This window comes from Ranitomeya variabilis, chromosome 3 (genome assembly GCF_051348905.1).
Source record: "Ranitomeya variabilis isolate aRanVar5 chromosome 3, aRanVar5.hap1, whole genome shotgun sequence".
In the NCBI taxonomy this organism is placed as follows: Eukaryota; Metazoa; Chordata; class Amphibia; order Anura; family Dendrobatidae; genus Ranitomeya; species Ranitomeya variabilis.
Window position 1 is genome coordinate 653,342,113 of NC_135234.1, and position 13,187 is coordinate 653,355,299.

The window sequence follows — 13,187 nt, forward strand, 5'->3', positions numbered from 1 at the left end:
GTCTCAAGTGCCGCCTGGCATAACATCCTTTAGTGGTGTACCCTCATAGAGTGGATACAGAACATAGTTTCCACCATGGGATTTACAGGCAGAAACTCTGCTCAGCTCTGCAATGTGCACATTATATATACTGTATATATGCTCACAGACCTGCTGCATGAACAGTACATGTGCACACAGCTCTGCAATATGTGCGTCGTCTAAATGCACACAATGCTGTGGCATGTACAACACTGTTACATGCAGAGCAGATACAACACAGCTCTGCTGCGTACAGACAACCCTGCTGTGTGCACAGTAGACACACACAGCACTGCTGCAGACACAGCAGCATGTAGATACACAAAGATCTGCTGCATACACATTTCTGCTGCAGCAAATGTAAATCATATAATGCTACTATCCTGCCGATATATTATTATTATGCTTTACTTATATAGCACTATCATATTCCTTAGCAATTAACATACAATCTAGATTCCCTATCAGTGTGATGTCTTTGGAATGTGGGAGGAAACCAGAGAACCCGGAGGAAACCCACGAAAACACGGGGAGAACATACAAACTCCTTGTAGATGTTGTCCTTAGTGGGATTTTAGCCCAGGACCCTAGTGCTCTAAAGCAACAGTGCTAACCACTGAGATTTAAGTTTCATATGCAGGTTAATAGCACTAGGAAGATGCCATACTAAAAGTGTGGGCACCCTGGAGAAAATGAACTTTAATCCTCCAGGAAGCTGCTGACTTTCCGTCATACAGGCATGGCGGTGCTGCTATAGTCACCGCTCACAGCAGTGTGAGCGACAGCTGAAAGCACGCCCTGGCACTTTGATTGACAGCAGGCTTTGCAGTGCATCAGCGCAGTCAGCTATCAGTTAAAGTGCTGGCTGTGCTTACAGTGCTGTGAGTGATGATTGTAGCTGCGCCGACATTCCTGCGTGACTGAAAGCCGGCACCTCCTGAGAGAAATAAAGGTCATTTTCTCGAGTGCTGCACTTTCAGTATGGTGGCCGGGCATCTTCTAAAGCTATTAACCTACAGACTAACCTTATATCTGTAAGTTAATAGCATTTTCCGACTTGACAGATAGCAGTATTTTGGCAAAAAGAAGCAGTGCTAATTATAATATAAAATTATCTTGACGCTGATGGTTATATGTGAGTGGAGAGAGTGCAGTAAGGAACAGACTCTCTGTTTTCTCCACAAAGGCACAAACATAGCGATAAATGGAGCCTGTAATATACTGTATACCATAAGAGCCACAGGATAGAGCTGCCCTAGTATATTACCCAACTAAAAGGGAAGATGAAATAATCGATATATTTTAGGGAATTGTTGATATGGAAGTCTCTACTATAAAGGCTGCTAAGGTTCCAAAATGTTCCTCATTGTAACATCAGAAATATATGCATTTGTTGGAATACTGAATAGTTATATAGTTACTTAAATTGGTCAAGGGCATATGTCCTTCAAGTTCTGGCTTTGTATATATCACAAAGTAGAATGAGGGCACAGAAAAGGAGAGTATTTATGCTGGAGACAGTAACCATCTCTGCCAGCTGAGAGGCCAGTATCATTACTCCATATTCCACTAAATGAAGTAATATATCACAAGTATATGGTGGGGTGAACTGTGGCCTGCTAACTTATAATGGCTGGTAGACACTATGCAGTCATCATCATTATCTGTGATAGCAGTTTCTGTTTCCCCTATGGAGAATTTTAATGGTTCAGTCAAAGCTATTGCATCATTTAGGAACTTCTGATGACTGACATGGTGGCCAGTCTTCAAAGAACATAAAGCCATGTAATAGTATATATATCATTAATTTCCAGATAGAAAGGAACAACTAAATAACTTAAAGAGTAACTGTCGTTTTAATTTTTTTTTCCATAAATCAATAGTACACCTGAAAATAAGGAACTTTGAAATCCTTCTTATCAGATGCATTTGCTTCTTTCTCCTCCTAGACTGATCATTCATTCTCAATTCATTTGTAAGATCTGTCTTTGGTGAAAGCGGATTTTCCCTTACTGAGATGGGAGATGACAGTTGGTGCTGATAAGGTTCTATGGAGGACTGTAACTGTCGGACCTTGCAGCAGAATGGCTGTATCTGCCTCCAGTTCCTGCCCTCTCTATAAAACTTTAAAAGCAACCACTCTCCTCTATTATCTCAGTAATTCAGATAGCTGCCGTCTCTGAATACAGATTTCACCAATGAATTGACAGTGATAGACCAATCCAGGAGGAGAAAGAAGCAGATTTCTCTGATAAATATACTGCAAAGTTCCCACTTCTTATGTGCACAATTGATTTATGAAATAAATATGAAAACAATGGTTACTCTTTAATACTGGATGAATAATGTATCTTGCAGGACTAGTAAAAGGATGAATTAAAAAAAAATCACAAAAACCCCTCAGATTTCTATTGATCCTAATTCACACTTAGATGCACTTTTTAAATTTGTATTATTGTGGAAAATGTATTTACAGGATGACATTTTGTTCAAAAGGATACTTACTGCTGATCAATAAATTAACAGGTAGAAATGCAGATTGTGCTTTTATTTTCATTTTCTTTGATACCACTTGAATCAGCCTTAATTGGTGCTTCATTTCTAGCAAATATTTAGTTATCATAATATGTAACTGATATGATTACATTATTATGCTGGAAAACAATGGCCTTAAAGGAAGTCTGTACAGCGATATAAGGGACGTATCCCCTATAGAAATCATGCTAGCCCTATACAGTTTAGTGGTTCAGTGCCAGAAAAAATGTCACCAGATCAATTTCCACTTTCACGATTTCCCTGCTTCTGATTGGCAGCGCTCACTTGTCCAGAGAGTGCAGCTGCTCCTACATTATTTTCCTACTTCTACTGTTAATATATATCCACTGACCCCTCTAAATGAGCACCCCTTTAAAAAGTGATGACAAAAAGCCCATCGGTTGGTACGATTTGGACTTACTTTGATGATTTGGGCATTGCTATATGCTTTTAATGATGTTGACCTATGACTACTCTTTTATGCTTATATTTGTGCCTCTTATATCCCACTAGGGAAGGTATCTATTACTTTTATTTGTGGAGATGTCTTTTATTTGAAACACCTTTTGTATGTAGCCCTTTTAGTTTTGGGGTTTAAATCCTTTTTTTTCCCCCGTTTTAAGGTCTTGATAGCCAGCATAAGTATTTTGGAGTAATACATTTATTTGATATATTCATTGGTATAATTTGTTTTATTTGCATGAATACTTTTTTCGTTGTATTCTTTGGGTTGGTAGTCTGTGCTTTATGTAGTCAGTTCTACAATTTTTAGGACTTTTTGGGGGTGACGAAATTCAACATGTCTGATCCTTCTCTCTACCAACATCACCTGTTAGGATCCAGGAGGCCCCATACATAGTAGATGGTGTAAAATTCTGTTGAAACTTTACCCTAATGTGTATGGGGGCGATAACACTTCCATATGTTCTGCACGGATATTTGGACAGAGGACTTCACCTCGAGATGATGTTAAATAATCCAAAACAAGATTAGGCTTCACAGAAGAAAGCAGAGAACATTTAGAAAAGATTTTAGTTGTTAAGCACACTATTAAATCTGAACTGGACCAGTAACTGAATGCAGTCCTATATACTGTTCTTACTGGTACGTCTAAGGCTACTTTCACACATCCGTCTTTTTGTTTCAGGCTAAATCCAGCTCTTTAGAGAAAAACCGGAATCGGAAAAAAGAAAAACCGGAACCGTTTTTTTCCCCCATTGACTTGTATTAGCGCCGGATCGCGCCACATGGCCCAGCGTTCCTTCCGTTTTTTTCCGGATCCGGCTAAAATTCCGATTCCGGCGTCTAAAAAAAAACGTCTACTGCAACGTTTTTTGTCTCCGGTGAAAAAGCCTGAAGCGCCGGATCCGGCGCTTCCGGCTGTTTGCTGCAATGAAAGCCTATGGGAGCCGGAAGGTGCCAGATCCGGAAAAAGGCGGATCCAGCGGCCTGATCCGGTTTTTTAAACTGAGCATGCTCCAAATTTTATTTATCCAATAATCTAGATAGGCTAGCCGAATCCTTCAAAAAAATGCATCTGTCGCATCAGTTTTTCAAAATCTGCGCCGGATCCAGTTTTTCCAACATTCGCCGGATTTAGCCTGACACTGAAAACCTGATGTGTGAAAGTAGCCTTAGGTTTGCAGCATCTAAAACTGTCAACCATATAGTATAAGGTCGTATGAGACTCATTTCTCCGTCAGTCAGAGTGTTCTCTTTCTCCTGCGCTTTTCTGGCAGTCATCCATAATAAAAATGAATTCCATCACCCATAGTTAAAGTGCCATCTCTTTATATACTGTAAGTCATCACATCAGGATAAGAAGCTTAGCCAACATTGAACGTGTATTTTCCAATGTTTGTCAGTAATTGTCACAAAGCTGAAACATTGAGTGAAGTATAATTGGAGGATAAAAGTGATTGTAATTTTATATGAACACGGCTACACCGGCACTTTTCTTCAATCGGTAAACTTAAAAGTTCTTGAAATAAAATTACAGTATGGAGGCAACTTATTGACATGTATTATTGCTCCTTTATTTGTATTGAACATTAATATAGATGATCGTACAGTAAGGCACTTTGCTTGGTAGTGTCTCACTGAATATTGTGGTATTCAGTTTTATATTATGCAGCCTCAATTCTTCACGCCTTATAATTTGGTGCTTTACAATTTGTGCAGTGCAAGAAGAGCCTTGAAGTGCCTATACATTATTTATGGCTGACAGCTATTTCTGCAACCCTCCCCATATACTCCCATACTGAGTTGTTCTGCGTTAGGGGTAGAGAAGTAAGTTGCTGCAAGACACCTCTGGCAATGACTTGTCTTTAAGAAGATCCGATTGCGCCATGAATTTCAAGATGCCCAATCCTTCTTTTCCCCCCCAACATCTGACGGGGAATTCTGGAGGTTCACATCTACATTACAGTGGCATGTAAAATTTTGCCCATCCTTGGTCAAATTTACTGTTATTGTGAACAGTTAAGCAAGTTGGAGATGAAATGATCTCTAAAAGGCCTAAAGTTAAAGATGACACATTATCTTTTTCATTTTAGGCAAAAAAAAACAAACAAAACATTGTAATTTTTTTATTTTAAAAATTACAGGAGAAAATGGGCCGATGCAAAAGTTTGGGCACCCTTGGAGATTTGTGTGCTCAGATAACTTTGACCAAGGTTTCAGACCTTAATTAGCCTGTTAGTGTTATTGCTTGTTCACTATCATTAGGAAACGTCAGGTGATGCAAATTTCCCAGCTTTATAAAAACCCAGCCTCCTATAACCTTGCGCCAAAAAACAGTAGCCATGGGTTCTTCTACACAGCTGCCTATCATTCTGAAAATAAAAATGATGGAGGCCTGCAAAGCAGGAGAAGGCTATAAGATAGCAAAGCGTGTTCAAGTTGCCCTTTCCTCAGTTCGAAATGTAATTAAGAAACAGTTAAACAGTTAACAGGAACAGCGGAAGTCAAGTTAAGGTCTGGAAGACCAAGCAAAATGAGAGCTGCTCATAGGATTGCTAGAGAGGCTTGACAGTAAAAGACCTGCAGAAAGATGTAGCAGACTCTGGAGTTGTGGTACATTGTTCTACTGTCCAGAGACACCTGCACAATTATGACCTTCATGGAAGAGATATCAGAAGAAAACCTCTCCTGGGTCACCATAAAATTCAGTGTCAGAGTTATGCAAAAGAACATCTTAACAAGCCTGATGCATTTTGGAAACAAGTGCTGTGGATCAATGAGGTTAAAATAGAACTTTCTGGACACAATGAACAATGGGATGTGCGAAGTAAAAAGGGCACAGAATGTCATAAAAAGAAGCATGAGGGTAGATCAATCATGGTTTGGGAATGTGTTGCAGCCAGTGACACAGTGAACATTTCATGGATCGAGGGAAGAACGGATTCAATTACATTTCAACAAATTCTTGATGCAAACATAACACCATCTGTTAAAAAGCTGACGTTGAAAAGAGGATGTCTTTTACAAATGGGTAATTATCCTAAACACATCAACATGCACAATAGATGACCTAAAAAAGTGCAAACTGAATGTTTTACAATGGCCCTCACAGTCCCCTGATCTGAGCAATATTGAAAATCTGTGGCTAGACTCAAAATAGAAGTGCATGCAAGACGACCCAGTAATGTCACAGAACTGGAAGAATTTTCCAAGGAAGAATGGATGAAAATCCCTCAAACAAGAATAGAAAGAATCTTGGCTGGCTACAAAAAGCGTGATATTTTCAATAGGGGGTGCTACTGGTTACTAACCATGCAGGGTGCCAAAACTTTTGCCTCTGCCCATTTTCTTTTTGTAATTTTTAAAATGTAAAAGATGAAAAAATATGTATATAATATATATTGCCTAAAATACAAAGAAAATGTGTCATCTTCAACTTTAGCCCTTTTAGAGATCATTTCGTCTTGACCTGTTCACAATAGCAGTAATTTTGTGCCCAAACCTTTACATGCCACTGTAGATCATCATCTAAAACTGGTGGCAGGGTTGGCCAACTTTAATGTGTAGATCATCATTTCCTACTCAGTGTTCAGTGGAGGCGCCTTGAAACCTGGTTAGGGGTTAATCAAAAGATAGATAGGCAAGAGAACTTAGGGTACCGTTACACAAAACGATTTACCAACGATCACGACCAGCGATACGACCTGGCCGTGATCGTTGGTAAGTCGTTGTGTGGTCGCTGGGGAGCTGTCACACAGACAGCTCTCCAGCGACCAACGATGCCGAAGTCCCCGGGTAACCAGGGTAAACATCGGGTTACTAAGCGCAGGGCCGCGCTTAGTAACCCGATGTTTACCCTGGTTACCATCGTAAATGTAAAAAAAAACAAAACGTAAATACTCACATTCCGGTGTCCGTCAGGTCCCTAGCCGTCTGCTTCCCGCACTGACTGTGAGTGCCGGCCGTAAAGTGAAAGCAGAGCACAGCGGTGATGTCACCGCTGTGCTCTGCTTTTACTTTCCGGCCGGCAGTCAGTCAGTGCGGGAAGCAGACGGCTAGGGACCTGACAGACACCGGAATGTGAGTATGTACGTATTTTTTTTACATTTACGATGGTAACCAGGGTAAACATCGGGTTACTAAGCGCGGCCCTGCGCTTAGTAACCCGATGTTTACCCTGGTTACAAGCGAACGCATTGCTGGATCGGTGTCACACACACACCGATCCAGCGATGACAGCGGGAGATCCAGCGACGAAATAAAGTTCCAAACGATCTGCTACGACGTACGATTCTCAGCAGGGTCCCTGATCACTGCTGCGTGTCAGACACAGCGATATCGTATGGATATCGCTGGAACGTCACGGATCGTACCATCGTAGCGACAAAAGTGCCACTGTGAGACGGTACCCTTACTTGTATAACAGGGATTACAAATGCTGTGAGTCTCTTGAAGGATAAGGAAGTCAACAAATCTTGGCTGGAAAGTAGCATTGGATGAGAATTATGTAATAATTTGCCAACCGCACACTGAGCTAGAGGTAGGATTAGGGAATTAATTGCCATTTGTTATCTGATCTGTCATAAATGACATCCAAATTGACAGCCTAGCCTCTTGCTCTCTCCTAAGCCTTGCCTGCATGTCAGCTTTAAATGTGAATGGGATTGTAGGGTTACGGGAAAGGTACAGAATTGAATTACCGTATTTTCCGGCGTATAAGACGACTTTTTAACCCCTGAAAATCTTCTTAAAAGTCGGGGGTCGTCTTATACGCCGGGTATTGTCTTGTACGCCGGGTGTATATGGTGGGTGGGGGGGGGGGGGGAAAGTGGTCCTGATGACGACGAGGGGGCGTCTCAAAGGAAAGCGCGTGGAGTATCCCCCATTACCTCATCATAGCGCTGCAGTGTGGGGTCTCTGTGCTGGGAGCGGCGGCTGCTGCTCCTCTTTGTGCCGCGTGGGTGCTGTGCTGTGAGGCGGCGGCTCCTCTTCTGCAGTGTGGGGCCTCTGTGCTGTGGGGCGGCGGCGGCGTATCTTCATGCAGTCAGTCGGGGCTCCTCCGGCATCTCCTTAAAGCCCGGAGGCCCCGCCGGCAGCTGAATTGCTGCGATGCGGTGGCCTCTGGGAAAATGGCCGCTGCTCAGATTCAGATCTCGTCTCCCGAGATCTCGGGACGAGATCTGAATCTGAGCATGCGCCGCCCCCAGCGGCCATTTTCCCGGAGGCCACCGCATCGCAGCAATGGAGCTGCCTCCGGGAAAATGGCCGCTGCTCAGATTCAGATCTCGTCTCCCGAGATCTCGGGACGAGATCTGAATCTGAGCATGCGCCGCCCCCAGCGGCCATTTTCCCGGAGGCCACCGCATCGCAGCAATGCAGCTGCCGGCGGGGCCTCCGGGCTTTAAGAAGATGCCGGAGGAGCCCCGACTGACTGCATGAAGATACGCCGCCGCCCCCGCCCCACAGCACAGAGGCCCCACACTGCAGAAGAGGAGCCGCCGCCCCACAGCACCCATGCGGCACAAAGAGGAGCCGCCGCTCCCAGCAGAGACCCCACGCTTCAGCGCTACGATGAGGTAATGGGGGATAGTCCACTCACACTTTCCTGTGAGACGCCCCCTCGTCGTCATCGGGACCACTCCCACCCAAAAGGCACATTAGTCACCGGCCCTATAAGACGACATACGGCGTATAAGAAGACCCCCGACTTTTAAGAAGATTTTATATTTTATCTGGAAAAGTTGGAGGGTCGTCTTATACGCCCAGTCGTCTTATAGGCCGGAAAATGCGGGTACTCCCAAAATATTAAATCACAAAAGTACTTTTATTTCAGTTAGTAGTATGATAAAAGAGAGATTGCTGGACGGCTCTTAATTTTGAAAAAGAAATGAAATAAAAATGAATGTAACTTCACAAATTCTAAAATGAGAATATACCCAGCTACATTTCAAAAGTAAAAGTCATTTTTAATGAGAATTTTTCATATATTTAAAGAGGACTTTCCAACTAAACAGGTGGTATGTGAACATGTATGATCAGTGAGATTCCTTCAGATCATAAAAATGGGGGATCTAAGTCTCCTGTGAAATGGAGCAGTGCATATGTGACCATGGTTGTTATCACTTCTCCATCCATGCAGTAGGAGTAAATGGAGGACTGGTCATTCATGCACATTATAGCTCAATTGACACGGGACTTTGTGTCCACCATTTTCTGGATTGGTCGGTAACTAGCAGAGTTTATACATTTTATTTACTAGGTAAGTGATAAATAAATGTTATGGGAGAACCACTTTAATTTGAGTTCATATAACGCATTTGTCCCTTGAAGACAGCTCCTATTTATTTGTGCTATTAGGGCAAGTAGATATCATTTAAATGGGTGACATGAGCCAGCCACATATATCATGCAGTAAATGCCTAGCTGATTGTGCCTCCCGGCAAAATCAAAGTTTAGCAACGGTGCTGGGATGAAGAACCCAGTAAAACAGCTGTTCGCCCTGTGGCCACATCTTGAAATATAAAGTGAATTTACTCTCCAACATGATACATGTTTTTTAAACATGTTTTTATATTAACTGTATGCTAAAAAAATGGAAGTACCGTATTTTTCAGACTATAAGATGCATTGGACCATAAGATGCACCTAGGTTTTAGAGGAGGAAATTAGAAAAAATTGAAGCCAAAAATGTGGTTGATTCATTACTTAGTATCCTCCATCCTGGTTTGCATTACCCCCTCATCCTTATCCTGGTATGCATGGCCTCATCCTTACCCTGGTATTCGGGGACCTATCTTTATCCTGATTGTTCTTTGGTGGTGTGTCTCAGCCCTGGTATTCTATACTGTCACTGACATTATGTGGCATTGGACTTTCTGCTTTGGTGAGGCATAAACCTAACACCTATGCATTATTTGTATTATGTATTCAGGTGGATATATATATATATATATATATATATATATATATATATATATATATATATATATATACTAGACTGTGGCCCGATTCTAATGCATCGGGTATTCTAGAATATGCATGTCCCCGTAGTATATGGACAATGATGATTCCAGAATTCGCGGCAGACTGTGCCCGTCGCTGATTGGTCGAGGCAACCTTTATGACATCATCGTCGCCATGGCAGCCATTGTGACATCTACGTCGATACTGTGCCCGTCGCTGATTGGTCGAGGCGAATTCGCGGCAGACTGTGCCCGTCGCTGATTGGTCGAGGCAACCTTTATGACATCATCATCGCCATGCTGTGCCCGTCGCTGATTGGTCAGAGACGCGGCATTTCCAGGACAGACAGACAGAAGAACCCTTAGACAATTATATATATAGATATATGTGTGTATATATGTATATATATATACTAGATTGTGGCCCGATTCTAACACATCGGGTATTCTAGAATATGCATGTCCCCGTAGTATACCTTTATGACATCATCGTCGCCTTGGCAACCATTATGACATCTACGTCGATACTGTGCCTGTCGCTGATTGGTCAAGGCCTGGCGGCCTCGACCAATCAGAGACACGGGATTTCCAGGACAGACAGACAGACACAGACAGAAAGACAGACAGACAGACAGACAGACAGAAAGACAGACAGACAGACAGACGGAAAAACCCTTAGACAATTATATATATAGATATATATATATACACACTCACCGGCCACTTTATTAGGTACACCATGCTAGTAACGGGTTGGACCCCCTTTTGCCTTCAGAACTGCCTCAATTCTTCGTGGCATAGATTCAACAAGGTGCTGGAAGCATTCCTCAGAGATTTTGCTCCATATTGACATGATGGCATCACACAGTTGCCGCAGATTTGTCGGCTGCACATCCCAAAGATGCTCCATACAAGGCAGGATGGATCCATGCTTTCATGTTGTTTACGCCAAATTCTGACCCTACCATCCGAATGTCGCAGCAGAAATCGAGACTCATCAGACCAAGCAATGTTTTTCCAATCTTCTACTGTCCAATTTCGATGAGCTTGTACAAATTGTAGCCTCAGTTTCCTGTTCTTAGCTGAAAGGAGTGGTACCCGGTGTGGTCTTCTGCTGCTGTAGCCCATCTGCCTCAAAGTTCGACGCACTGTGCGTTCAGAGATGCTCTTAGGCCTACCTTGGTTGTAACGGGTGGCGATTTGAGTCACTGTTGCCTTTCTATCAGCTCGAACCAGTCTGCCCATTCTCCTCTGACCTCTGGCATCAACAAGGCATTTCCGCCCACAGAACTGCCGCTCACTGGATTTTTTTTCTTTTTCGGACCATTCTCTGTAAGCCCTAGAGATGGTTGTGCGTGAAAATCCCAGTAGATCAGCAGTTTCTGAAATACTCAGACCAGCCCTTCTGGCACCAACAACCATGCCACGTTCAAAGGCACTCAAATCACCTTTCTTCCCCATACTGATGCTCGGTTTGAACTGCAGGAGATTGTCTTGACCATGTCTACATGCCTAAATGCACTGAGTTGCCGCCATGTGATTGGCTGATTAGAAATTAAGTGTTAACAAGAAGTTGGACAGGTGTACCTAATAAAGTGGCCGGTGAGTGTATATATACATATATATATATATACAGCTCTGGGAAAAAAAAAGAGACCACCACGTCAAAACCCTGTCATGGGCAGCCCAATCCCCAGACATGAATTCTATTGAAAACCTTTGGAATGTAATCAAGAGGATAATGGATAGTCACAAGCCATCAAACAAAGAAGAACTGCTTACATTTTTCTGCCAGAAGCAGTGTGAAAGACTGGTGGAAAGCATGCCAAGACGCATGAAAGCTGTGATTAAAAATCATGGTTATTCCACAAGATATTGATTTCTGAACTTTTCCTGAGTTAAAACATTAGAATGGTTGTTTCTTAATGATTATGAACTTGTTTTCTTTGCATTATTTGAGCTCTGAAAACAGGTTTTTTTTTTTTATTTGTTTTTTTTTACCATTTCCCCTTTTCAGAAAAAAAATTCAAAATTTATTGCTTGGAAATTCAGAGACATGTTGTCAGAAGTTTATAGAATTAATGAACAATTTACATTTTACTCAAAAATATACCTATGAAGAGAAAAATCAGACAAACTGAACATTTTGCAGTGGTTTCTTAATTTTTTCCAGAGCTGTATATATTGTTTTCTCCTATTGTCTAGTGGTTTAGTTTGTATTCTTTTACTGTGTATAACTATGTTTGTTTTTTACTTATTGTGTGGGCACCTCTTGTTGTCGTGTTACTTTTTACCGCTCTTTGCTAAATAAAGTTATTTTATCCTTATATTAACTGTCCCAGTTTTCTCTTTTGACCACATGTTTGGCTTCTTTTTCTTGGTCCTCACAATTTTTCTGAATGGTCCACCATTTATCCACCCAGCAGATGTATATCACCCACTCTATAAGGCCACATTCACACCTTCAGTATTTGATCAGTATTTTCCATCAGTATTTGTAAGTCAAAACCAGGAGTGGATCAATCAGAGGAAAAGTATAATAGAAACATGTCACCACTTCTGTATTCATCACCCACTCCTGGTTTTGGCTTACAAATACTGATGTGAAATACTGACCAAATACTGAACGTGTGAATGTGTCCTGAGAGTCTGTATATATCACCTTATTTAATCAGCCATATATCTATTGCTGTGTTCAGCACGTGTTTTAAACCATACTATAATCATGCAGAATGGAAGAAGAATTTCTTCCATTTGTGTGCAGATGAACATGTAAACCCTCTTATTCTTAAATGGAATCGCTCAGCAGGTTTTTGTTATATAATCTGAGGACAGCATGAAGTAGGGCTTAAAACAAAGAATTCAATGATGTGCCACATGTCAGGCTGTTTGCTGTTGTTTACGTAGAAGGTTTTATCACCTGGTGATTATCATTGCTGTGACTAGCTGGCATGCAGGCATTCGTCCAACTTCACCCCCTCCTGTGATAAGCAGCTCACTGTCTATATACAATGTATATACAGAGTCTAGTGTGGGAGGGTTAGCTTTCTCAGCTCTGCTGCATTGCTAAATCTAAAACCTATGATTGTGCCAGAATGATTGCACAAAGTAAACAAAGTCATACATTGCTGGACTCGGTCTCTTTGCCTACATCATGCTGCTCTCAGTCTTGGTAGCAAAAGCCTGCTGACAGATTCTCTTAACATT

At 41.9% G+C, this 13,187-nt stretch overlaps 1 protein-coding gene across 3 annotated transcripts in view; it reads left to right on the top strand.

Annotated features, from left to right (window-relative positions):
• ARHGEF25 (Rho guanine nucleotide exchange factor 25) overlaps nucleotides 1-13,187 on the top strand; it is a 434,366-nt gene that overhangs the window by 285,252 nt on the left and 135,927 nt on the right. The gene's annotated exons all lie outside the window — the stretch shown is intronic.